We start from the raw sequence: 22,953 nt of genomic DNA, 5'->3' as shown, positions 1-22,953 counted from the left end.
AGCCGGCCTGGGATCCGGGGCGCCCGGGACGGAGGGTCGACCGGGGCCCAGGGAGGCTCTCCCCGGCCTGGACTAGGGTTCGGAAAGCCGGGACTGGGGCCGGGACCGGGCCCGGGGCTTGAGCTCCGTCCGGCAGGGCCCGGTGGAGCGGGAATACCCCTCCGTCCTGCAAGCCGGACAGGGGTCCGGGGCGCCCGGGACGGAGGGTCGACTGGGGCCCAGGGAGGCTCTCCCGGGCCTGGACTAGGGTTCGGACAGCCGGGACTGGGGCCGTGACCGGGCCCGGGGCTTGAGCCCCGTCCGGCAGGGCCCGGTGGAGCGGGAATACCCCTCCGTCCTGCAAGCCGGACGGGGGTCCGGGGCGCCCGGGACGGAGGGTCGACTGGGGCCCAGGGAGGCTCTCCCGGGCCTGGACTAGGGTTCGGACAGCCGGGACTGGGGCCGTGACCGGGCCCGGGGCTTGAGCCCCGTCCGGCAGGGCCCGGTGGTGCGGGAATACCCCTCCGTCCTGCAAGCCGGCCGGGGGTCCGGGGCGCCCGGGACGGAGGGTCGACCGGGGCCCAGGGAGGCTCTCCCCGGCCTGGACTAGGGTTCAGAAAGCCGGGACCGGGGCCGGGACTGGGCCCGGGCCCGGGGCTTGAGCCCCGTCCGGCAGGGCCCGGTGGAGCGGGAATACCCCTCCGTCCTGCTAGCCGGCCGGGGGTCCGGGGCGCCCGGGACAGAGGGTCCATCAGGGCCCGGGGAGGCCTGAAGCCCCGGAGCCCCGGAGCCCCGGAGCTCTGGAGCCCTGCAGCCCCAGAGCCCTGCAGGCCCGGGGCAGGCAGATTGGCATCATTTGGGTCCCGGTCATCTGGTCGCCCCTCTCGCCTCGGCCATCTGGTCACCTGCAATGCTTTCCTATAAAGCGACCAGATGGCCGGACTTCCCTGGAAGTGCCGATGAGGTGCCATTTGCCTCCCGGATCCCAGCCAGGGCTCCAGGAGGTTGGGCACGTTTGCGCCGTGGGTCCCCTCTGTCACCTCGAGTGCATGGATTACAAGAAATGGGGGTAATTTTCCTCCGGATTAGTAGGTGCAAGGGTATGCCCGAACACCCTTCCGGGGCTGGTCGTTCCCTGCTTGGGACCAGATGGGCGATGCCTGGGCAACACCTCCCAGGCATCCGGGGCTCCCTCCTCCGGCCCACAGAGTGGCAAAGTACCCGGGACGGGCTCCATGGGTCCCAGGCCCTGTAACCCTGGAGCCCTGCAGACCTCGAGCCCTGGAGCCCAGCAGCCCCGGAGCTCTGCAGCCCTGGAGCCTTGGAGCCCTGCAGCCCAGGAGCCCTGGAGCCCTGGAGCCCCGGAGCCCCGGAGCCCCGTAGCCCTGCAGCCCCTCGAGCCGTGGAGCCCTGCAGTCCCCGAGCCCTGCAGACCCAGAGACCCAGAGACCCAGAGACCCAGAGACCCAGAGACCCAGAGACCCAGAGCCCCGGAGGCCTGGAGCCTTGGAGCCCCGGAGCTCCCTACAGGCCTGGGGCAGGCAGATTGGTGTCATCATTTCGGTCCCGGCCATCTGGTCGCCCCTCTCGCCTCGGCCATCTGGTCGCCCGCAATGCTTTCCTATGTAGCGACCAGATGGCCGGACTTCCCTGGAAGTCCTGATGAGGTGCCATTCGCCTCCCGGATCCCAGCGAGGGCTCCGGGAGGTCGGGCACTTTTGCGCCCTGGGTCCCCTCTGTTACCTCGTGTGCAGGGATTACAAGAAATGGGGGTAACTTTCCTCCGGATTGATAGGGACAAGGTACTCTGGGACCCCTCTCGGCCTAGCGGTGTCCGTTGTGCCTGGGGAGCCTGGCTAGGTTCAAGAGCTCCGGCCGGGGCACCGTCCTGGGTCCTTCCGCGTGGCAGGGTGCCCGGGATGGGTTCCGGAGGGCCCGGGGAAGGCTACCCCTGTGCCTCTGGGCCTTGGGGTCCCCGGGCCCCGGATGGGGTGCTCTGGCCCAGGGCCCTGTCCTCCGGCCTGCCGCACTGTCAAAGGCCCGGCACTGGGTTCCGTGGTGCCCGGGGTGCCTCCCCGTGCTTGGCTGGGTTCAGGAGCTCCGTCCTGGGGCCCTCAGTTGCCCCGGGGAGGTTGGCCTCCTTGCCCGGGGGTCCGTCCTGGGTCCTGCCGCGTGGCAGGGTGCCTGGGACGGGGTCCGGAGGACCCGGGGTAGGCTTCCCCTGCGCCTCTGGGCCTGGGAGCCCCGGCAGGGTCCAGGGGCCTCGCCGGGCCCCGAGTGGGGTGCTTGGGCCCAGGGCCCCGTCCCTCCGGCCTGCCGCACTGCCAAAGGCCCGGGACTGGGTTCCGTGGTGCCCAGGGAGCCTCCCCTTGCTCCGCTGGGTTTTGGGAGCCCCGTCCGGGGCCCCTGAGAGGGTGGCCTCCATACTGGGGGCTCCGTCCTGGGTCCTGCCGCGCGGCAGGGAGCCCCGGAGCCCTGCAGCTCCTGATCCCTACAGGCCTGGGGCAGGGAGATTGGTGTCATTTCGGCCGCGGCAATCTTGTCGCCCCTCTCGCCTCGGCCATCTGGTCGCCCGCAATGCTTTCCTATGTAGCGACCAGATGGCCGGACTTCCCTGGAAGTCCCGATGAGGTGCCATTCGCCTCCCGGATCCGAGCGAGGGCTCCGGGAGCTCGCGCACTTTTTCGCCCTGGGTCCCCTCTGTCACCTTGTGTGCACGGATTACAAGAAATATGGGTAATTTTCCTCCGGATTGATAGGGACAAGGTACTCTCGGCCTAGCGGTCCTCAGCCAGCAGCTGGACGGGCCAGGATGTTGCCCCAGCCCCGGTCTGTTCCTGGGCCTGCCGCGTGGCAGGAAGCCCTGGATGGGGTCCGGGAGGGCCCGGGGAGGTGTCCCCAGCGCCTCCGGTCTCCCAGATGGGGCCAGGGGCCCGGGTTGGGCTCCATCATGAGCACCACAGCTCCATGCCCAAACCCATTTGAACCGCCGCAGTGAAGGGGTTATGGGACGATGTTCTTAAAGACCAAGTCTGCAGTCCAGGAACACAAAAAGTTGCCCTTAGTGAAAGGGAAAGGGAAAAGTTTCAGTAATATCACAGTCTTGCAAGTATATTCATCAGAGATGTAATGGTTCACCTTGTTATATTACAGAGTCAAATGTACCTTTCTGTTTCCATTTCTCGATTTAGTTACAGTTGCTGGTACTGGAAGTTTCAGTGTCCCTTACTAAAAAACTCAGGACCTAATGAATTTCCTGCATACCCTCCTCCCAAAATGAATAATACCCACCCTACCATATTAAATCAATTGTTGCAGAACTGGGTTAATGTCCCATGCCTGGGGCCGAGTGCCTGCTCACAGTCACCTGGAGTCCACTAGTACATGGATTATCTTTGGGGGATTAAGGTTGCTTCTGATGCCAGTACAACATAATCCTCCTGCTAATGCACAAGATGGCTCAAGGCCACCAGTCTTGGGCACTGACATTTGCGACTGAGAATTGCTAGTTCTAGGGATGCCCACAGGCTAGAAGGCATGGTTTCTGGTCAAAGACAAAGATGGGGACAAGGGTCATGAAAATCTTTAGAACCATGCACGCTAGCAAGTTTCCAGGTGTGCCCCTGTCACGTCTCTGAATTTGAGGTTGGATCTGAGATAATTCCTAAGGCCTCTGGGGGCAACTTGAAGGCAAACACTGGCATTCCTTCAGCACACAATCAGTTCATCTGGGCTGTGAACCTCCTGGCAAGTGAACACTCATTCTGAAAGATGATGTCCAGCACCTTGTTCTCGGTCAGCAGGCTTTCCTCGCACAGCACAGGTACAGTAATATTTCTTGTTTAGTCTTGGATCCAAGTTTGCCGCCATCTTGGAAGGATGGTAGTCACTAGCAGATAGATACCCCTGAATCTCAGTTTCCTCAGCTACCCTTGGGTTTAGATTTACCTTGGGTGTAGAGAAATCTTAGATTCGTGTACTGGATGTGAATTGCCAGTACTTGTGGTCAGGGCTGACCAATCAGCTTCCTTTCTGCCTTTGAAGTTTGGAGCATAGTTCACTTACACGACATAAGAACAGTGCATGATCAGGGCATGATCTGTGCTGGGTCTAGTTGGTGCATGTAGAATTGTTATTGGCCCCACACAACAAGACACATATCTCAAAGTTGTAGCTTGAGTAAGGCGGAGAGAGATGAGTTGAGAGCTCTGTCACAGGCAGTGCAGCGACTACAAAGAGCTGATAGCTGTATGCCCTCAGTCAAAGGAACAACTGTTGCAAGGACAAGAGTGAAAGGAATACAAATTTGCAGCCTCCTGTATCATGAGATACCAGGACACCCTTGTACAAAGCCAGGCACTGTCTGGGTTGCCAAAAATATGTAAAGCCATACAGACTTTACCTGAACTCTGTCAGACATGGAGACAGACCTTGCAATCAATCACAAACATACAAAGCTCTGCAGATTATTCCTCCATACATGTGACACTATACCAAGGTAATACATCCAGGATAAAGGAGACTGTACAGACCTTTTACATAAGGAAGGCCAGGAGACAACTCTTCCTGAATGGAAGGGGTAAAAAGGCATGTCCCTTTACTATCAGTCATGATGCCACTACTGCCAGTCTCACAAAGCCCTGGTAGAGAAGGCAGTAGCTGCTCATAAAACGAGGGCTGCACTTTGGGTATCACCTCAAACTTAGGGCACAATTCAGGTGTCTCCAGTGGGTAAAGAGAATGGACACTCAGTGAGTATGCTCGGTTGTCGTGCTCACGGGGGAAAAGTGAAAGAAACCCCAATGGTGGCCACAGGGCAGTGGCTCCCCCGTGGCTGCTCAGAAAACGAGGGCTGCAGTTTGGGTATCACCTCAAACTTAGGGCACAATTCAGGTATCTCCAGTCGGTACAGAGGATGGACACTCATTGAGCATGGTCGGTTGTCATGCTCACGGGGGAAAAGTGAAAGAAACTACATAGAAGCCACAGGGCAGTGGCTCCCCTACCTAAAAATGGCAGTCCAAGCACTAGTCATCTCCAGGCTGGAATTTGGCTGTTCTACCCTCTCGAGTTTACCCAAGATCTCCCTGGCACCATTAAAAGCCTGCCTCAATGGGGCCGCTAGACTACTCACCGGCACAAGGAAATTCAACCACATTTTGCCACACCTGAAAGCTCTGAACTGGCTTCCTCTTGAGGCCAGAATACAGCTTAAACTGTCATGCATCACACACAAGGACTTATACTTTAACTACCCTGCATATCTTGCACAAAAACTTGTGTTATCCAGATGAATCAGATACTCCCGGTCTGCCAGAGACCTCTTGCTCCAACCTGCACAATTTTGGAGAAAATAAACGTATAATATGGCTTTCTCTGGAGCTGCACCAAGAATATGGAACTCACTCCCGCCTGCCATCAGAAGAACCCCTTCTCTAGCACGCTTCAAAAAGGATGCCAAAACCTTCCTCATGGGTAAATTCCTCGCTTACATTTTTGCCCTCACCCACCTCAGAGACCCTGATTTACTTCTGACTACTGCCTCCCTTCAGGTTATCTAGTCAGTATTTGTAAATGTAAACTATATATACAAGTCTTGCTATCCCTTTTGTACCCAGCACCCCGTCCCCTCCTAACCTATTGTATATTCTTGTGATTCCTATCCTTTTATACACCCCCATGATTCCTGTAAAGCGCTCTGATACCTTTACGGGTCAAGTTTGTGCTCTATAAAACACAAAAATAAATAAATCTGGTATCTCCTGTAACACATAATATATACCATCGGGCTTCTAACGGGATCACTTACCCCAGAACAGTGGTCATCACTTTTATGATCTCACTCCAGTATCTCTGTAGCCTTGGACAGCTCCAAGTGTATGAAAAAAGGTAACCACCTCCCCACATCCCCTCATAAAATTATTCAAATCACATCTGCCCATTCTGTGAAGTCTTGATCTGGTTGTGTAGGATCTATGTAAAATTTGGATCTATATCAGTCGGAACCGTGCTCTTATAGCTACTTCTCTAGGACTATGTACTGCTTTGGACCAGTCATTCTCCTCAATGATCCCTACCTCTCCTTCCCATGCCTCCCTCAAAGCTATCAGTGGGTCTGGATTTTATTCATAATCTTTATATAAATAAGCGAGGTAGCTTTTACCTGTGTCTGATCTGCTAGCACTCTGTCTTCCAATGGTGTGTATTCAGGTATTTAATTGCCTGATTTAATATGTTTTAGAGCATGTTTCAGTTGTAAGTATCAGAATTGCTCAGTATCAGGTATTTGGTAGTTCAATTGCACGTTCTGTAAGACCCCTATCCCCTGGCTCCTCCATACGTCCCCTAGGAACACAATACACAGGAGTGCCCATGCGCGGAAGCCCTGTTGTTCACTTACTTCTCTTAGGATACCAGTATCCCAGAGGGAAGTGTGTTCCATTGGTTTACCTTCTCAACCCAGAACTTTGGTCGCCTCCCTCCAGGTTCTTTTTTGTTGTTGTTAATGTTTGTGAATGTTTCAGTAGTCTGTCTATTATTTTCTTACTATATAATGCTTCCAGGTATCCTCTTTGTCCCATCGACCAATGGTTAACTCGATATGCTGGTTCTTCTCTCCCCGCAAAAACCCAGTCATTAAGTGCAACCAGTTGTGTAGCTCAATAGTATTTTTGAGTATCTGGGACAGCTAGCCCTCGACTCATACACTCCCCATTGCAGCTTATGTAGTGCGATCCTGGGGATCCACCCGTCTTGCATTAGTAGTCTCATTTCTGATTCTATCTTATGGAAGAAATCTGTGGGTATCTTATATGGAGTATTCAGGAAGATGTATATTAGACCTGGCAGCGCCATCAATTTAAAGATGCCCGCTCTTACCATTAGCGGTACAAAAGGGGGTGGTGATGGACGGAGCATCTGAATCAATCAAACACTCACACCCAGTCAAAAGATCTGGGTTTAATCCATCACCGTTCTTTAGCCCATTCTGCCATCCCAATTCAAACATGGCTATATGCAAATCAGTCTGACCCTGTGCCTCATGGGAACAGTCCAGCCCGAACTGCCATGCCATATCTTCCCTGGACCGGAAACAAGCTTCCAAGGACCGGTTTCTGGCATTCCAGCCGTCTTCAGCCCGGCTTGCTTGAATCCAGTGGCAAAGTGAGCAAGTGACTCACGTCTGAGCATACCCTGCCACACTTATGGTGGCCAAAAGCGATACAAAAGGGGGTGGTGATGGACGGAGCATCTGAATCAATCAAACACTCACACCCAGTCAAAAGATCTGGGTTTAATCCATCACCGTTCTTTAGCCCACTCTGCCACCCCAATTCAGACATGGCTATATGAAAATCAGTCTGACCCTGTGCCTCATGGGAACAGTCCAGCCTGAACTGCCAAGCCTTGTCTTCCCTGGACCGGAAACAAGCTTCCGAGGACCGGTTTCTGGCATTCCAGCGGTCTTCAGCCCGGCTTGCTTGAATCCAGTGGCAAAGTGAGCAAGGGACTCGCGTCTGAGCATACCCTGCCACACTTATGGCGGCCAAAAGCGGTATAAAAGGGGGTGGTGATCGATGGAGCATCTGAATCAATCAAACACTCACACCCAGTCAAAAGATCTGAGTTTAATCCATCACCGTTCTTTAGCCCACTCTACCACCCCAATTCAGACATGGCTATATGCAAATCAGTCTGACCCTGTGCCTCATGGGAACAGTCCAGCCCGAACTGCCAAGCCATGTCTTCCCTGGACCGGAAACAAGCTTCCGAGGACCGGTTTCTGACATTCCTGCCGTCTTCAGCCCGGCTTGCTTGAATCCAGTGGCAAGGTGAGCAAGGGACTCACGTCTAAGCATACCCTGCCACACGTATGGCGGCCAAAAGCGGTACAAAAGGGGGTGGTGATGGACGGAGCATCTGAATCAATCAAACACTAACACCCAGTCAAAAGATCTGGGTTTAATCCATCACCGTTCTTTAGCCCACTCTGCCACCCCAATTCAGACATGGCTATATGCAAATCCGTCTGACCCTGTGCCTCATGGGAACAGTCCAGCCCGAACTGCCAAGCCATGTCTTCCCTGGACCGGAAACAAGTTTCCGAGGACCGGTTTCTGGCATTCTAGCCGTCTTCAGCCCGGCTTGCTTGAATCCAGTGGCAAAGTGAGCAAGGGACTCACATCTGAGCATACCCTGCCACACTTATGGCGGCCAAAAGCGGTACAAAAGGGGGTGGTGATGGACGGAGCATCTGAATCAATCAAACACTCACACCCAGTCAAAAGATCTGGGTTTAATCCATCACCGTTCTTTAGCCCACTCTGCCACCCCAATTCAGACATGGCTATATGCAAATCAGTCTGACCCTGTGCCTCATGGGAACAGTCCAGCCCGAACTGCCAATCCATGTCTTCCCTGGACCGGAAACAAGCTTCCGAGGACCGGTTTCTGGCATTCCAGCTGTCTTCAGCCCGGCTTGCTTGATTCCAGTGGCAAAGTGAGCAAGGGACTCACGTCTGAGCATACCCTGCCACACTTATGGCGGCCAAAAGCGGTACAAAAGGGGGTGGTGATAGACGGAGCATCTGAATCAATCAAACACTCACACCCAGTCAAAAGATCTGGGTTTAATCCATCACCGTTCTTTAGCCCACTCTGCCACCCCAATTCAGACATGGCTATATGCAAATCAGTCTGACCCTGTGCCTCATGGGAATAGTCCAGCCCGAACTGCCAAGCCATGTCTTCCCTGGACCGGAAACAAGCTTCCGAGGACCGGTTTCTGGCATTCCAGCCGTCTTCAGCCCGGCTTGCTTGAATCCAGTGGCAAAGTGAGCAAGGGACTCACGTCTGAGCATACCCTGCCACACTTATGGCGGCCAAAAGCGGTACAAAAGGTGGTGGTGATGGACGGAGCATCTGAATCAATCAAACACTCACACCCAGTCAAAAGATCTAGGTTAAATCCATCACCGTTCTTTAGCCCACTCTGCCACCCCAATTCAGACATGGCTATATGCAAATCAGTCTGACCCTGTGCCTCATGGGATCAGTCCAGCCCGAACTGCCAAGCCATGTCTTCCCTGGACCGGAAACAAGCTTCCGAGGACTGGTTTCTGGCATTCCAGCCGTCTTCAGCCCGGCTTGCTTGAATCCAGTGGCAAAGTGAGCAAGGGACTCATGTCTGAGCATACCCTGCCACACTTATGGCGGCCAAAAGCGGTACAAAAGGGGGTGTGATGGACGGAGCATCTGAATCAATCAAACACTCACTCCCAGTCAAAAGATCTGGGTTTAATCCATCACCGTTCTTTGGCCCACTCTGCCACCATTAGCCTGCTCTTACCATTAGTGTTGTCAAAAAAGTAGGGGTTTGGCCCAAAGGGTTAGAGGGTAGGTAGGGCCCGTTTTTTAATAAAAATTTAAACCCCTCTCCGCCTTTTTTGTCACAAACAGTCTGTTCGTGAGAAAGACTAATCCTTACCTGATGAGAGTGCGGCAATTGATTTAACCGGCACTCGAAACGCGTCGGCAGACAAAGGAACTCAACTCCTTGGTTAAATATTGCAAATACACCCCCTTGTGTCCCTGATATTTCAGAGGAATTGATTTATCCTAAATATAAGGGTGCTAGTTGTCTAATTTACCATTTTTGTAAGACAATTTTGTATTTCGAATTGTGTATATATTGATTGTTTTTTGTGACGTTTCATTCGTTTGTATTGATGTTTGATTATTATGAGTTTATTTGTAATTGCATGTCAAAACACATTTTCATGTTGTTCATTTTCACTGTGTAAGTACTAATGTGGTATTTCGTTTAGTTGACTGTGTGTTCTTTTTGTGATCAAAGATATTAATTTAAAAAAAATAATGAAATAAAAGGCAGAAATTACTGCTAAGGTAAACGTATTAGTTTGCGTTCATCTTACTTCATATGAATAAGTGCTGTGAAGTCACTAGAGGCATAGGTAATTTTTTTCTTACCATTAGTGTGCCACATCTCTCTGTAATCTATATAGTTGGGAAACAAGTTGTCATTCAGAAATTCGCTCTCAGTTTGAGAGATCACTTTACCCAGATACTTCCATTTTTCTCTGATCTACAGGGCACTCCCATCAGTTGGAATGGATGGTGGGCCTCCCATCTATACAAATATGAGAGAGTTATTCCAGTTTATCTGATAACCGGAGTAGCTACCAAACAACTGGAATATGTGGAGTATACAATTGATCGTAAAGTGGGCCTCGTGGCGTATATAAGTTTGTCGTCAGCATCTAGTGAGATCTTTTTCTCCCATTCTCTCCCTATTGGTATAGCCTTTACCATTGGATCTCTGCTAATCCCAAGCACACACATTTGATCATGCTATTATGGAAGGCTCCAGTAGTACAACCATTAACAATAATATGCCCTGATCAGAGAATCATTGTCTGTTACGCTACCCGCCTCCTTTCGAGGCCAACGAAGGCATGGTGGTACAAATGTACTCATGTAAACAAACAGGTTGCTGCCAGCTCATATGTTCTAAAACCTCCAATTTCTATACTTCTTACAAAATCACTCGCAGTCCAAATAATCAACATATTTCTTTCTGAATCTGAGCTTTTCATGACTCCTGCTTAAAAGAAGGTTCAGCGTCTAGACAGGCAAATTGCACCAGCATTAGCCAAGCTAATTATGTGTTCCCTTTCCAAAACAAAAATCTGGACCCAAACAACTTGTGAATGGAAGGCAAACATGCAAACCCTTTCTGGATGCAAACTTAAAGAGAAGGTTGCAGTCTTTCAGTCACAAGTGATGATCTTTCCTAAAGAGTGAGGAACAGCAATTAACTTAAATGTGCCCAACAGCACGGCATTCTGCACTGTTTTTGCAGGAAGTGTGTAGTAAGAGGAACCGTTTATGGGAAAAATGTTGTCATTGGAAAAACGTTACTGTTACAAAATGAAAATCTACATTTTTCTTACCTCTACTTATGTGTAATTTATACACGACATGGAAAGAATACACGTGGGGTTAAGCTAATATACATGAGTTATCTAATGTACGTACATAACATGCATGTATGGACACAATTTAAAGCATTATTTTACGCGACTCACATGGTAGTGTCTTTTAATTCCTTTAAAAGTTCGTTATGTGCACCCTTACTCTATGCACTGCAGAGTTTTCACGTTAAGATCTACGCCTTTTGTATGTTGGGCCACTCTTAGGTGCTACGTTTGGCACCGATTGTGCCGGGTCTATAAAGCCCCTCAGGCGCCTGGCTGCCTACGGCTGCCCATGATAGAGTCAAACACTCCCCCCAGTGGAAGCTTCACGTAAGTACATAACACTTGCCTGGTAGATAAACCCTGAATTACCCAGGATTTCAAACGTCCATTTTGTTCCAGATACCTGCATTCGGCTGACACGCATCTCCTTTGCAGAGTCTAACATGCGGTTTCCAGAACGAACAAGTGACGTTTCATCGCACGCAATGCTAAATTCTCCCAGTGACTTCCAGACGCCATTTGCTTGAAACGCATTTACCTCAAGAAACGAAGTAACGGTACTCGCGGCCTTGATTATAATTTGCAATCCTGATTAAAAGTACGATGAAGAAGCCTCCATAACGCGATGCAGGAAATCGGTGTGGCGCGTGGATCCCCCGGCGTCATGGGGAGTTTTGTTGCCGATCTCACACTGGAAATAGAGGTCTGACTCTCGCTGTCCAGGGTGCTGATATTCCATTTGCGAAATACCGTTCACGGCATCAGTGCACCAGTGCGTCTGTATGAAAGACACCAGCTACATGTTAAAGCTGGCACCAGAAACGTATAAGATGCAAAGGGATATCCTGTTAATGTGCCTGCGCCAAAGTTTTGTTCACAAGTGCGCGACCTGCGCTGTCCAAAGCCAGCGTGCTGAATGCCAAGGCTCTGTAGTCTTGAATCCACCATGTGTCTATATCGACCACCAGACGCTCACTGCCTCCTAATCTCACTCTTGCAGGCTCTTTTCTCACTTCTCCTGTATCCCCCTATCAGTTATTTTCGTCTTCCTCCTTTATTGGCACTTTTGTGTTTTTCTCTCGCTTGCTCTGGATCAGTGTGTTCAGGAAAAATAAGCGCCTGTCCTAAAAAATGAGTGCTGGTGGGCCCCACCAGCAGTCACCGGCTCACATGTATCTCTGCCTATTACATAATGATGTTAGACAGAAGTTATGCATGTGTACTCATTTTGAGCAGTCTTTCGAATCTATGCCCTATAAGCTGGAGGCCAACTCGAGAATGATGCGATACCAAAGGTGATGATGAACGGAGCGTTAGAGCAAATCAAACACTCACCCCCCGTCAACTGATCTGGATTTAATCCATCTTCATTTTTTAGCTCACTCCACCACCCCAGTTCAGACATGGCTGTTAGAACTGGCACCATTGGCATGGGTCTCCCTTCCATTTTTGCTGTTGCCTCATGTATTTTTGCTGGTGTTAGATGCTTTGGGCACTTTGCCACTGCTATTCAGTGCAGTGAATGTGCATGCATGAATACCGTGAGGGTCTCAAGGCGCTGGGGGCGTGGGGGTGGGGTTGCTGCTACTGATCGAAGAGCCAGTTCTTGAGAAGTCCTGTAGGGAGAGTGTTCCAAGTCTTGGCGGTGAGGTAGGAGAAGGATCTGCCACCGGCGGTGGTTTTCCCGGTGGTGGAACAGTGGCGAGGGCGAGGTTGGCAGGTGGGGGTGTAGAAGCTGAGTCGGTCATTGAGGTATGCTGGTCCTGCATTGTGTAGGGCTTTGTGCACATGGATGAGGAGTTTGAAGGTGATCCTCTTGTTGACGGGGAGCCAGTGCAGGCCTCTCAGGTGGGGGTGATGTGGCTGCGTCGCGGGACGTCGAGGAACAACCGTGCCGAGGCGTTCTGGATGCGCTGCAGCCGTCTCAGGAGCTTGGTTGTTGTTCCTGCGTAGAGGGCGTTCCCGTAGTCCAGTCTGCTGGTGACAAGAGCCTGGGTGACGGTTCTTCTCGTGTCACAGGGGATCCACTTGAAGATCTTGCGGAGCATTCAGAGAGTGTTGAAGAAGGAAGCTGAGACGGCGTTGACCTGCCTGGCCATGGAGAGGGCGGAGTCGAGGATGACCCCCCAGGTTGCGTGCCTGATCGGTGGGTTCTGGGGCTGTTCCTAGTGATGTTGGCCACCAGGAGTTGTCCCAGGCTGAGGGGGTTGAGCCGACAATGAGGACCTCCATTTTGTCTGAATTCAGCTTCAGCCTGCTGTCCTTCATCCATTCGATGACGGCCTTCATTCCTCTGTGGAGGTTGGCTTTGGCGGTGTGGGGGTCTTCGGTGAGGGAGATGATCAGCTGGGTGTCGTCGGTGTAGGAGATGATGTTGAGGTTATGTTGTCGTGCGACGTGGGCGAGTGGTGCCATGTAGATATTGAACAGCATTGGGCTGAGTGATGATCCCTGGGGGACGCCGCAGATGATCTCGGTGGCCTTGGAGCGGAAGGGTGGGAGGCGGACGCTCTGGGTTCTGCCAGAGAGGAAGGATGTGGTCCTGGCCGGGGCCTTATCTCGCATTCCGGCATCGTGGAGGCGTGCTGTTAGGGTGCTGTGGCAGACCGTGTCGAAGGCTGCTGATAGGTCCAGAAGGATGAGGGTGGCTGTTTCTCCTTTATCCATGAGGATCCTGATGTCGTCGGTGGCGGCAATGAGGGCGGTATCGGTGCTGTGGTTGCTGCGGAAGCCGGACTGGGATGGGTCCAGGATATCGTTGTCTTCGAGGTAGCGGGACAGCTGCCTGTTAACTATCTTCTCCATGACTTTTGCCGGGAAAGGGAGCAGGGAGATGGGCCGGTAGTTCTTGAGGTCCTTGGGGTTCGCCTTGGGTTTCTTCAGTAGGGCGTTGATCTCTGCGTGCTTCAAGCTCTCTGGGAAGGTTGCTGACTCGAAGGAGATGTTGATTGTTTTCTGGAGATGGGGGTGCGATGGTGGTGCTGGCTTTGTTGAAAACGTGGTGAGGGCATGGGTCAGATGGGGACCCAGAGTGGATGGAGTTCATGGTCTTGACGGTGTCTTCGTCGCTGACGTTGGACCAGGTGGTCAGGCGGCTGGTGCACGCGGTGGTCGCAGGGGTGGTGGTCTCAGCGGTGGAGGTGGGGGTGGTGGTGGTGGTGTCGAAGCTGTTGTGGATGTCGTTGAAGCTGTCGTGGATGTCGGTGATCTTGCGGTGAAAGAAGGTGGTCAGTGAGTAACACAGGTTTTGTGAAGGTGGAATGTCGTTGGTGTTGGAGCTGGGGTTGGAGTGTTCTTTCACGATGTTGAAGAGCTCTTTGATGTTGTGTGCATTGTTGTCTAGGCGGTCCTTGAAGGCGGTCCTCTTGGCGGTCCTGATAGGTTGGTTGTGTCTGCGGGTGGGGTTCTTGTGGGCTGTGTGGCTGGCTGGTATTCGGTCGCAGAGCCAGCTCTTCTCCAGCTTCTGACAGGTGCGCTTGAAGGTCGGAGGTCTTCGGTGAACCAGGCGGCTTTCTTGTTGGTGTGATTGGTGGTGGAGGTCTTGAGTGGGGCGAGGGTGTTGGCACAGTCGTTGATCCACTGTTTGAGGTTGATGGCGGCGGTGTCGTTGGGGTCGGCGGGTGGTTCTAGGGCGAGGGCGGTGGTCAGTTGGTCCACGGTGACCTTGCCCCAGCATCGACTTGGTATCTTTTGGGTGGGGTGGTGTGTGGTGGGTTTCGTGAAGGTGAAGTGGACGCATCTGTGGTCTGTCCAGTGGGGTTCGGTGGTGTGGTTGAAGGAGACATGGGGACATACGGAGAAGATGGGGTCCAGTGTGTGTCCAGTGGCATGGGTGTGTGTCATCACGAGCTGTTTGAGTACGAGGTTGGTGAGGTTGTCGATCAGGGCGGTGGAGTTGGCGTCGTTGTTGTTCTCGAGTTGGAAGTTCAGGTCCCCGAGGAGGATGTAGTCCATGGAGGCGAGGGCGTGGGTGCTGAAGTCTAGTCTAGTGCACTAAGTGTGCCAGGGCGTGTAATCCAAATGCTGCTGTTGGGCCTGCAGCACTGTTTGTGCCACCCACAGAAGCAGCCTTGTAAAATGTGTTTAAGGTCTGCCATTGCAGAGCCTGCGTGCAGTCTGGTGCTGTCATGCTGACTGGGCATGTGCATCCACTTGACAGTCCCTAAACCTTCCCTTTTATTCATATCAGTCACCCCTGTAGTAGGCCCAAGGGCAGGGTGCATTGTAAGTATAAGGTAGGACAAGCCCTGAGGTGTGTGGCGTGTCCTAATAGTGAATTACAGCCATTTTCGTTTTTCACTATTGCAAGGCTACCTGTTCTCCATAGGCCAGAATGGGCTGTTAGACTTATTACATTTTATAATCCTAACTGTCTCAGAGAACATGGTAGAAATTCGAGTTTAGTGTGCCTGAACTCAGAATAATACAATACATCTTTTAGTAAAGTTTATTTTAATATTCTGTGTTTGCAAATACCACTTTTAGAAAGGAGGTATTTGCTTGTCTAACCATTCAAACCTGCCTCTGCTAGGTTGTGTTTTCCTATGTCTGGTTTTGAGAGTGACAGGGCTGGGGAATTCCAGGAGACAGGCTTAGTCACACGGTGTTGAATAGAGAGATCTGCATCTAGATGGGAGTGAGGAGTTGCACCTGAACCTTGAATAGGACTGTGCCTGCCTTCCACAATGCTTGCTCCACCCCCTGGGGAGCGGCTGATGTCTCTGCCCTGCACACTGAAAGAAGAGAAGGAGTCCTGTAAACAAAGTGCTCCAGGACTGTACTTGCCTTCTAAAATGCTGGCTCCACCTCCTGTGGGGCGTCTGATGTTTCTGCCCTGCACTGTGAAAGGAAAGGAGAAGTCTGGTAAACAGAGGGCTTCATAACTGGTTTGGACTGGGCAAAAGACCCTCTCCCCTCAGAGAACAAAGGATTTTGGGGTATAAATATTGGGACCCTGATCCCATGAAATTAGATCAAGTTGGACTACAAGAAGAAACCTTTGCTGAGGAGAGGAACCTGAAGAAACTGAGGAGAGACTATTCCTAAGCTGAAGTGCTGCTTGGGGGATTGGCCTGCAGTGGTTGCCTTACTGCCAAAGGGAGGAGAAAGGAACTTTGTGTACTTTGCTTTCAACTTGTGAAGGATCTCCAAGGGCTCGGAAAAGAGCTTGCCTCCTGCTGAAGTCTCAGGGACAACAGACTTCAACCCTCAGCTCCCCAGAGTTCTCTGTAGGTGCCTGCTGCTGTTTTGGGCCTTCTGAGGAGCTGCGTGTTGCAAGTAGCTGGATCGTGACTCAACGAGAAGAAGCGTGTCGCCGTCGCTGTGCCTGCCGTCGCAACTCCGAAGGAGGGTGTCGCAGCTGGAACTGTTGCACTGCACCGCATCGGAGAGTGTCGCTGCTGTGGTTGTCGCACTGCACCGCACCAGGAGAAGAATCTCGCAACGAGGTCGGAGCGTGTCGCTGTACCTGCCATCGCAACTCCGAAGGAGGGTGTCGCCGTTGGTACTGTTGCACTGCACCGCATCGATCAAGAGCACCTTGCATTCCCGAGAAGCGCACCGCCGTCGGAGCTGCTGCCGTCGCATCTTGGATGTCGCCGCTGTAGTTGTCGCATTGAGCGGAAGCTTCACGCATCGTGGAGAAAAGCGTCGCCACTGGAGCTGTTGCCGTCGCATCGTAAGGGTGTCGCCGCTGCAGTCCACGCATCGAACCGAGAATTTCTCACATCCCCGAGAAGCGTGCCGCACCTGGAAGATCCTCACGTCTTTATTTCTTTGTATCTGAACTTTGCTGCATTTCCCATCGCTGCAACATTTCTTGTCGTGGAAGCGTACCGCAACCTAAGGTACATTGACGCAGAGTGTCACATCTAAGAACTGAACTTATTTTTTATATAAAACCTGTGTGGTGTCCATTTGTAGTGTTGTCACTGGGTTACTGTATGTGGTCACAACTGCTTAACTTACAACGCCTCTGAAATAAGCCTTGACTGCTCGCGCCACGCAGCCTAGAGGGTGAGAAGGGGTTGTTTTAGGAGTGTAATCCCCCTTATCCTGACTAGAGGAGAGGGTCCCTATTTGTCACAAGTACCTACCTGTGGCAACTAGAGACCCCCAAATCTAACAATGGCCATATGCAAATCAGTCTGACCGTGTGCCTCATGGGAACAGTCCAGCCCGAACTGCCAAGCCATGTCTTCCCTGGACCGGAAACAAGCATCCTGGAACCGGTTTCGGGTTCATAACCCTCATCAGCCAGGCTATCTTGAATCCAGTGGCATAGTGAGCAAGGGACCCACGTCTGGGCATAACCTGACAACTTAGGGCAAATAAAGCAATACCAAAGGGGATGATGGACGGAGCATTATAGCAAATCAGACACTCACCCCCAGTCAACTGATCTGGGTTTAATCCATCATCATTCTTTAGCTCACTCCACCACCCCAGTTCAGACATGGTCATATGCAAATCAGTCTGACCCAGTGCCTCATGGGAACAGTCCAGCCCGAACTACCAAGCCATGTCTTCCCTGGACCAGAAACAAGCATCCTGGGACCGGTTTCAGGGTTCATAACCCTCATCAGCCAGGCTATCTTGAATCCAGTGGCAAAGTGAGTAAGGGACCCACGTCTGGGCATACTCTGCCAACTTAGGGCGAAAAAAGAAAACACAAGGAGATGATGGATGGAGCGCTGAAACTTCACTGTGGCACTGTGTTATTTGGCAGGTATTGTACTTATATTTATTAAAAAAGGATGAGTGACAGAATGACTCAGCCTTGTCACAACTCCAACATATTCATATTTTCCAGGTGGCACTATGTCACGTGTAACACCTTCTGCCAGGCATTCCTTTTAGTCGGCATAAGGTCCCAGAATGCTGCTTACTGCTCCTGACAGTAAGCAATATCTCGCACCCACGCAGCCACCCGGAGGGTTCTAGGGGCGCCCCAGCGGCTTCACGTCTGCATTTCCAGCTACGCGAATCCGGATGTAACCCCAGTTTGTGTAACGGCATGGGGGTGTGATACATCCTATGTAGGAATTTGAAATGATAAATCTCAGCTTATAGTTTGGGGATAAATATCTCAGCTGTGAGCAACAAAATTACCATTGCTCGTCTGTCTGCAGTTCTTCTAGGTTGGTCCTCTATTGTGTTAGTACCCTGGGGGCCACGCATGGGGAATTTATTAAAATTAATACATTTATTAGCAAAATATGATTCACATTACTGAATAGTCGTCTAGATATTGAGGCGGAGATTTACCATTTTTTTATGTAGCACACTGCAGCAGACGCAAATGCGCTGTGTGAAAAGGAGAGAGGAGGAGAACACTCAATTTCCTAAAATAAGGCACTCTCCTCCTCTCTCCCTTGCGCAGGTGCTGAAATTAGCTGCTGTGCATCACACAGACACCTGTGCACCACGGTGCAACCGTATCTCCGTGAGTCTAGCATAGGTTTTGTACTGGAAACTTCACTGTGGCACTGTGTTATTTGGCAGGTATTGTACTTATTTTTATTAAAAAAGGATGAGTGACAGAATGACTCAGCCTTGTCACAACTCCAACATATTCATATTTTCCAGGTGGCACTATGTCACGTGTAACACCTTCTGCCAGGCATTCCTTTTAGTCAGCAGCACATTGCATTTTGCGAATTGTAACTTTGTCTCTAACGATATTAGTGGGGCCACACAAATGTTAGCATCAAATTGCTTTTTGCTAAAAAGCCAGGACTGGCATCTGCCACAAATCATCCAGGAAATGGAGCAGTGCTTATGAGCTGCAGATAGCTCACAGATGCCTGAACCCAGTGCTTTATTCCATTAGCCATCTTGCCAGCTGAGGAGAGTGGAGAGGCTGAAAGGAAGTGAAGGAGAGAGACAGCTTGAGAGTAGGAGGGGAGTGAAGGACTGGAACAAAGAGGAGAGAAACTATCTAAGAGGAAGGAGATTGGGGGAAAGGAAATACATGAATAAATCCTAAACTGCCCTCCCGAGGAAGGGGAAGAAACCTTCTTCTAAGCTTTTAATTCCAGAAAGCAGCAATTTTAAGGAAGAATTTTCCTAATATATGAGTAAGTAGAAGGGAGACAGTGAGTATGAAAACTTTTGCTCCATAGTTTGGACGGAGCCTCTTTCGGGTGAGCCTAATGCTGCCTTGCTGTTTTGTCTCATGTTTCTTCCATTGAACTACTTAGGCAAGCACACCTAAAAACAATAATTTGTAGATCAAAATGTCAGATTTAGAGACAGTGTCTGGGATATCTTGTCGTGAGGAGGTCTATTGAGTCTCAGTGGCGGCTCTTCCACGAAGGCAGAGGAGCGTCTTCCCACTGCTTTTTAGCAGTGTAAATACAGGAAACTCGTTGTTATTATCATTTTATGTTTCACTGTTGTGGCAGCTCTGCGGGCAAAATTGAGATGTTCTCCTCGCAGGGCAGGAGAGGAGTGGTCTGCTCACTCCAAGTGTGCATGAATGCGTGCCCGGCAATTTTAGGCAGGCCAAACAGTCATGCACACTTTGCATGTTCTCCACACAGGCTGCATTACAGCCTGGGCGGAGAAAATGCCCAAGCTCCCAGTCCCTGGCTGAGCACCGAACCACGTCGCCCAGACCAATCACAACACTTCCCTGTTCCGGCCTGAAGAGATGACGGAGAGACAAGGAGAGTCGCAGCAATTAGGTAAGGTTTTTCTTTTTTTTAACCCCTTTTCCCCCGCCCCCGATCAATGCCAGCCGCAACAGCTGAGTCTTTAAATATAATACTTACTGTGAAATATATATTCAACTGGTCCAAAACTTTAGGGTGGAGCTTCATTTATGTGGTACATATGGGGTCAGGTGTGGAGAAGGGCAGTTTGCAGACAGACAATGAGACAGCCAGATGATAGGTTTCAATATGACAGTTCCACCAGGGCATAAAACAACTGTGTATCAGCCCTACAAGGACTGTTCAGGTGATGTACGTATGGGAACGTTACCACGCAAGGGCACCAGTGTCCTCTCAGCACTTGCAACAGGCAAGAGAACAAAATATTCAAACAGAGAAGAAGTGGTTTTCAGGAAATCTGATGTGACCCCTGAACAAAAACTTGGGAAACAGTCACATGAGTCCTGGCAGTCCTGGGATCACATTCTACAGAAATCACCTGGAACCTTGATTAGAAGCATCAGTAATGAGATATACAACGTGTAAATAAACTTGTCATGACAGAACATATATAGAGTAATTTTTTCACAACATAAAAGTGAGTGAATGTCAAAATGATTGATGTTGGGGAGCTCAACAAAAGAGCTACTTGTTGTGTCACTACTAGGGGGAGAGCAAATGCTAATAGTTGCAGAATTAATAAATGTATTATTTAATTTCTATTTATTGAAATCTTGTTCAGACATGTATATAGCATAGGCACATTTGCATGTTAATACTACACAGCAGGTCTCAGAGTTACATCTTTACATAATTGTGAAACACCAATACTGAATAAAAATCAAGTACATTGCTCCAGTCCGTCTTGTTCTTTCGAAGAAAAAGAATAAAAAATGCATATAATACATTATCACAATTCACACAGTTATAGTGACTGGAACATAGCAATATCAGCTGTGGGCTAAACAAGTCCAGGGATTGTAGGCTCCTTGAATGGGGAAGGGGGGGCTGGCTATGATTGGCCTTATCACGTGTTTCGGGTTAGGCGGACCCATATATGTAAGGGATATTTGTACAAAGTGGCAAGTGTTGAGGCAGTTATTGGGGTGATCTTGACGGGGAGACAACTGGCACTTGACTAGAGTCATCTGGGATGTCTGCATCCTGTCCTCTGAGCCAGGTAGTGAAAGGTTCCCATAAGTCCCTTGGGTGAGATGCTGTCGGCATAAGGTCCCAGAATGCTGCTAACTGCTCCTGACAGTAAGAAATATCTCGCACCCACGCAGCCACCCGGAGGGTTCTAGGGGCACCCCAGTGTATGACTAGTCTACGCTTTGCGAGTAGCAGCATCATGGCCACCAAACGACGTTTCTCAGGTGGGATTTCCCCCACATAACCCAGCAGTGCCACCAGTGGGGTACATTCCAGTAACAATCCAGTGACAGCTTGTATAGTATCATACACCCCTTTACAAAATTTAGCAATGGTTGGGCAACTCCACGCAATATGCAGAAAGGCAGCTGTTTCACGTCTGCATTTCCAGCAACGCAAATACGGATGTAACCCCAGATTGTGTAACTGCATGGGGGTGCGAAACATCCTATGTAGGAATTTGAAATGATAAATCTCAGCTTATAGTTTGGGGATAAATATCTCAGCTGTGAGCAACAAAATTACCATTGCTCGTCTGTCGGCAGTTCTTCTAGGTTGGTCCTCCATTGGGTTAGTGCCCTGGGGGCCACGCATGGGGTATTTATTAGAATTAATACATTTATTAGCAAAATATGATTCACATTACTGAATAGTCGTCTACATATTGAGGGGGAGATTTACCATTTTTTTATGTAGCACACTGCAGCAGACGCAAACGCGCTGTGTGAAAAGGAGAGAGGAGGCGAGCACTCAATTTCCTAAAATAAGGCACTATCCTCCTCTCTCCCTTGCGCTGGTGCTGAGGTTAGCTGCTGTGCATCACACAGACACCTGTGCACCATGGTGCAACCTTGTCTCCGTGAGTCTAGTATAGGTGTTGTACTGGAAGGGAACCCTTCCAGTACAAAATACTATGCTTAGACTAATGTGAAGCTTTTTCCCACTTTGTATGTAAGCTGTACAGTGCAGCACACATGTAAAGTCGGAAGAGTAAGGAGAAATGAAGGCATTTCTCCTTCCGTGAGCCTACTTTAAAAGGGTACAGTTTTCACACGCTAAAACCTGTTTACTTTGTTTAGTAAATTGTGTTTAGCGTGAGAGTCCTTGGGTGGTTGCATGGGAATGCCCATTCTCCACCCATAGTACGCCCCCTTGGCGCTAAGTAACGCAAATCAGTGCTATGCGCTGCTTTGAATTACTTTTCCATTATTTCCAGCTCTAAACAAGTTTAGAACTGGAAAGTAAATCGGGAAAAAAGATTTTGCGTTGATTTGCGTCACTTTTGTGAAGCAAAAATGGCGTAAAATCTTAGTAAATCTCCCCCTGACTTTGTAATCTGTTGTAGGTGTCCACATTTAGGGATAATAAGCAGCACCCAAGTTAACAAGTTGCATAACTTAAATTAGCCGTAGTTCTATTGCCATTTTGAATGTCGTATTTACACGTTTAAGGCAAAGAGGCCTGCTCATTTAATTTCTGCTTGCGTTGCATATTATGTGTTTTCCACTGCAGATGCTGTTTTTCCTGGTGCCTTTCATCATATCTAGGGAACAGTTATTTGTTATGTATTTGACGACTGATGGTGAGGTTCTCATTAGGAGAAGCAGAAGATACCAGTAAGGAGTGCGACTTGTGGGAAGAGCTAACTGTAACCAGCAGTCTGTCCACAGTAACAATTCAAGGCCATAGTCAGTCATGGGTGATTGTTTTGTCATGAGACAGAGGAGAGTTTAGCTGCTTCTAGAATCTGAAGAAAATGATTGCTTCCAGAAAGTGAGAGTAAGCTGTAATGTTACAAACTAGTGCTTTGTTGAATTATAATAGTGTGTGTTCCTCAGACTAGGTAGAGGAGATGCTTGCTGAATTCGAGCTTAGAAGACCTTTCATGCGTTTGCTAATCTTTACTTCCTGAATGCAAAAGCTTCATGCTTAAGCATTCCTATTCTCTCATCAGTAACCTTCAATTATTTTTCTGAAATGGACACCTTCCTTATTTTCCTAAACAAATGCCATTTTTGATCTATTCCTGCTTAATTTTGATTAGAGGTTTTCTTTATGAAACACACTTTTTGTATATTCTGCATTCTTTATGTAGTTCTTGTTGTATGTATGTATGTATGTATTTTAATGCTTATTAAGCGCGGCTGTCACCCAGCGGGTATCCTGGC

The sequence above is a fragment of the Lissotriton vulgaris genome, chromosome 4_1 (assembly GCF_964263255.1).
Source record: "Lissotriton vulgaris chromosome 4_1, aLisVul1.2, whole genome shotgun sequence".
NCBI lineage: Eukaryota > Metazoa > Chordata > Amphibia > Caudata > Salamandridae > Lissotriton > Lissotriton vulgaris.
Note: the sequence above shows the minus strand (reverse complement) of the source record.